The sequence below is a fragment of the Chenopodium quinoa genome, unplaced genomic scaffold (genome assembly GCF_001683475.1).
Source record: "Chenopodium quinoa cultivar QQ74 unplaced genomic scaffold, ASM168347v1, whole genome shotgun sequence".
NCBI lineage: Eukaryota > Viridiplantae > Streptophyta > Magnoliopsida > Caryophyllales > Amaranthaceae > Chenopodium > Chenopodium quinoa.
In genome coordinates, this window is record NW_018743292.1 from 12732706 (window position 1) to 12738058 (window position 5353).

General features: G+C 36.1%; 1 pseudogene; it reads right to left on the reverse strand.

Annotated features, from left to right (window-relative positions):
• Nucleotides 1-274: 274 nt before the first annotated feature.
• On the reverse strand, nt 275-2492 carry LOC110735982 (annotated as a pseudogene).
• Nucleotides 2493-5353: the final 2861 nt, after the last annotated feature.

A 5353-nucleotide genomic window follows, 5' to 3' on the forward strand; every position in this document is an offset into this window, starting at 1 on the left:
ATATTACATGTATAAAATTGTTGTGGGATCATAATTTTTGTAAAAAAAAGACTAATAATGCAAATATTTGGTGATTTACTCATTAAAAAGGCGATACTTCATTAAAAAGCTAATTATAGCTAATATTTCGACATTTTTCTCAATAAATTTGTACATAAGAATCTTGAGAACAAGGCAATAGTTATGAGTTCAATGAAAAAATAATACACATAATGACATAAAATAGTTTTAATTACAAAACACTTAGACCTTAGTTTTAATTAAAATATATTCATCAATCATCATATCCAAAACTCAAATTGCCATAATCAACATCATCACTTCTAACATCAGTTCCTCCTGTACTAGCTGGCTCATTTTCAAATTTGCTGCCATCACCAAATTCATCATCATCATTAAATTCATTTGAGCCTATATAAGTTGCTGCAATCTCATCATCATTGTCGCTCAAATTTGTTACTTCATCGATTTCATCTACACAATATGTGGCAAAAATAATTAAAAATGTGAAAGAGGAGAAGATAAGATTTTATAAGTACTGAAAATTGAATGAAAAGGAAAATAAAAAGATTGTGCTCAGTTGCTCACCATCATGGTCTTCATGAATTTCATCTCCATTTCTTGTAGCTTCTCTAGCAAATCTCCTAGTTGCTCTCTCAAGATTAGTGAACCATGCATCATTTGTTGGAAGAACAGGCTCTTCTACCTCTGCTATCCACTCATCATCAGACGAAAACTCTTCCAAAACTATTGGTTGTGTGATTGGCTTGCTTGCTCGTTTCTCATGCCTTCGCTTTAATTTCAAATTATACATCACAAAAACTAAATCGTTCATTTTTTGTTGATGCAATCGATTTCTTTTCTTTGTATGAACCTGTTTAAATTACATATAAATAAAAAATTTAGAAGACATCAAATTACCCAAAATTGTATAATATAAAGTACCAAAAAAATTCAATAGTATTTTACCATTTCAAATGCACTCCAATTTCGTTCATAGCCCGAGGAACTACAAGTGAGGCTTAAAATTCTTATGGCAAAGTTTTTAAGCTCTGGACATTCATCCCCATATGAATCCCACCAGTCAGCTTTATGAATTAAGGCACATTCAAAATAGTATGTTAGGAATCGATTTGATGTAATAAAAATAAGATGTAATTTTATACCCAAAAATCCAAACCTGGAGTTTTTTTTGTTCTTGTCATCACAACAGTAGGCAACCCAAAAAGCTCTTTGGCATTTTTAAAGGCATCCATTTGTAAATCAATCATCATTCTTTCGTCCGGATCAGAAACCATTCTTTGCAGACAATTATATAAGCCTATTTTAATGTCAGCATTGGCTTGAAAATCAGGCTTATATTGAAATTGTGGATTTAAAAAATAAGCTGCTGCATGGAGGGGCTTATGAAGTTGATTCTCCCAACGCTCATCAACAATATCTAAGATTGGTTTGTAGCTACATTATAAGAAAAAGATTATATGCAAGTATATATTTAAAATTAGTCACTAACAAGTAATTTGTAAGTATGTAACAACATAAAACAAAATAAATTATAAGAAACTTAACAGCTTACTTACTTTCTTTCAACATTGTTAAAATTTTCCTTGATTTGGTTTTTAGCTTGGGCCATCAATTCATAGATAAATCCCATAGCTGGGTTCTCATCGGAATCCACTATTCGTAGAACTTTTACAAGTGGCAATGCTGCTTTCAAACACATTATAACACTCTGCCAAAATCCCCTGGTATCCAAGACAATTCTCTAAACTTTTTTCCCTTCAACATATTTAGAAAACTTACTTGATATCCATTTATTAGATGAAAACAAAGCAAGTAATGATCCTTTATGCTCATTTAAGCACCTCAATGTCAGGTAAGATGTAGCAAATCGCGTGACACCAGGTCTAATAAGCTCTCTATCTTTGGTAAACTCTTTCATCCAAGTGAGGAGTATGGTTCTAGAGTATATGTAAGTTGTTATCTTCCTAGCCTTAGCGATGGTAACACTATGGACCTTAATCTTCTTATCAAAATCCTCAAGCATTAGATCAATACAGTGAGCAGCACATGGCGTCCAAAATAATTTAGTCCTTTTCTCCATCAATTTTTCTCCAGCAGCTTTGTAGTTTGCAACATTATCTGTGACAACTTGCACAACATTCTCTTCACCAACCTTTTCTACAATCGCATCTAACATTTCAAGAACTTTGTCAGCTGTTTTAGAGATCTCAGATGTATCAATTGAAGATAAGAACACAGACCCCTTAGGGCTATTCACTAAGAAATTACAAATGGAGCGTCTTTTTCTATCACTCCATCCATCTGACATAATGGTGCAACCTGTTTTTTTTCCATTCTTCTTTGAACTCCTCAAGCATGGTCACTAAATTTTTCACTTCTTTACTAAAAAATCTCACCCTTATTTCATGATAGCTTGGTGGTTTAAGTCCAATTCCATACTTTGCAATTTTTTCAACCATGATAGGAAATTAAGGGTTGTTAACGACATTGAATGGAATTGCACTAGTGTAAAAAAACGAGCTATTTGTTGACAAACTTCTTCTCTTTCTTCCTTTTTATATTTCTGATTAAGTTTTGTTTGAACTCCAGGTTTGTTTCCACTCACAAAAGCATCCATTCCCCCCCTCCTGTTCAAATTAATACTTTGTTGATATTCATAAGTATCATCATCCTCACCTATATCATTAAATTTTTTGTTTTTTCTACTAGATTGTTATGCATTAGCTTGTAATAGGACTCTAAATTTATGTTTCACATCATCCGGAACTTGCAAACGTCTCTCAACATTACAACCAGTCCCAGCAAGGTGATGTTTAAGCCTATAAACACCACCAGCACGCACAACACCACAATATTTGCATCTTACTTTTTTACTTTCACTATCTACCTCAGTACCATGTTCCCAGCCTAGGTCAGTTCTATTACCAGGAGAATTTTTCCTTTTCTTTTTAACAGAGCTTGCAGTGGCTGACATAATTCCAAGGATCAATTTTAAGAGAGGCGCATAAATAATACCAACCTACAAATATAAAGGGAAAATTCGATACAAAAAAGAATTTAGCACTTCAACCTAAATTGAATAGCAGTAGAAAATCGAACAAAATCTAAAGTGTAAACAAAACCCCTAAATAGGATAAATTGAATAGCAGTAGAAAATCCCTAAATTGAATAGCAGTACAAAAAAGAATTCGATACAAAATCTAAAGTCTAAAAAAAAATCCCTAAATTGAATAGCAATAGAAAATCGAACAAAGAACATGCAAATTTACCGAAAACAATCCCTAAATTACCAAGCAAAAAAAAGTAAAATTGAAAAATTCATAATTTAGGATTTACTTTAGGAACATAGGACATACCAGATTTGCAGTTAGATTATTTGCAAGCTTGTAGCAAAAAGATAAGTTTATGCTTGTGCTTAAATATGATAATGGTGAAAAAGGGGATTTGGAGTAGGACTGTAGGAGATGAATGTCGTGAAAATGGCAAAAATGGTGAAAATGGGGTTGAAATGTTGAATGTCGTGAAAATGAGTTGAAAGTGGATGGCAAAAGGTGGATGGGAATATTAATGGGCCAGCCCATAGTTTGTTAGGCTGACTAAACACTCATTGTTAAGCTTTTGGGTAGGATTGTTGGAATCGACATAGAATCGCGATCCCACCGATCCTATACGATTCTAACGATCCTATGCCCGATTCTTTGCAAATCCGATCTTAAGCACGATCCAAGTCGGTTGATGATATAAGGATCGTACGATCCTACGATCTGGATCGCGATTTTAACAACATTGCTTCTATCTTCTACTTCTCCTCATTTCTCCTTTATCCTCGATCCTTTTCTTCTCCTCTTCCTTTTCTATTTCTCTCATCCTCCGTCGCTGTCGCACGCTGCTGCCCCATCGCCACGCCCGTTGCCTTCCAGCTCCGCCTTCTACGCCATTTCAATTTTAAGGTTTTTAAGATCAATTTTGACCAAGAAAATAGAGTTTTCTTGGTCAAATTTGGCCTTATTAACCAAGTTTGAGGTGAAATTCAAAGCCACTTTCGGTTTTAAAGGTATTTTTTCTTGTTTTAATTTTCTTTTTTTTTTTTAGTTAATTTTTGGGTTGTGGTTGTGGTTTTCGGCGGTCGTGGTGGATGGTTTTAGGTGGGTGGTGGGTTAGGGTTAGCTGTGTCTGGTTCGGTTAGGGTGGGTGGTGGGGTGTTTCGCTTAGGATGGGTGCTTCGACAGGATTGGTTATGGTTTGGACTTAGGGTTGTAGATCTGGGTTTGGTTTAGGTGGGTTTAGGTGGGTTTCGGTGGGAGATATGGATTTAGGTGGGTTAGGGTTAGGTGGAGTGGGTTACGGTGGTTTTCGGGTTGCTCGGTGGGGATGGCTATGGGTTTTATAAGGTTTTTTGGGCAGTTGGTTATTGGGTTGTGGTGGTTGGAGGTGGTGATAGGCCGTGGTGGTGGTGGTGTGGCGTGTTTTTTTTTTTTGGGAGCATTTTTTGACAAAATTTCCGTCAGAATTTTTCGGCGGAAAACTATCCATCGAAAGTTTTCGACGGACTTTTTTGGGCCAAAAAATCTCTTCCAACGACTAAATTTTGTCGGAAAAGTGTTTTCGACAACCGATTTCGACGGAAATTCCGTCGAAAACGGGTTTTTCGACGAAATACAGAGTGTTTTTCGATGGAATAAATCCAACTGAAATGGCTTGTTTTCTTGTAGTGAATTAAACGTTAGCTTAAGAGGAGGGGATTTCCCGCGCTATTTGTTCTTGGGGTGCGTCGGGTGGTAGTTTGCAGCTTGTAAGAGAGATTTTGGCGAAAGATTCTCCTACTTTAATTTGTCAGTAGTTGATGATGAGGACCTTTATTTGGGTGAGCGTAATATCAAGCAATGTAAGAGGAAGATTTGTGATGGCCATTACAGTGCCACGGCCTGGATTCTTTTTTCTTCTGGCATTGCTCCTTATAATGATGCAACTCTTGCGGATTTACAGTCAAAACATCCTTCTTCGCTAGTTCCATCTTTACCGGATATACCTATTGATTACCATCATCTCGTTGCTACACCCACTGTTGTTTTAGGCGGGATCACGAGTTTTTTATGTGGCACATCATGTGGTAGGGACGGTTACGTGCTTAACACCTTATGGATTGTTTGAGTGGGGCTATTGTGGCTGTTTCGGATGAATTAGTTGACTCTATCTCAGGTGGTTAATCTTTTTCTAGGTAGGAAATATCCTAAGGAATTGGGTAAGTATATTGCCATTGCTCTTCTTACACCTCTTGTCAAACCAGAAGGTGGTCTTCGTCCTATAGCCATAGGTACTATTTCGCGGC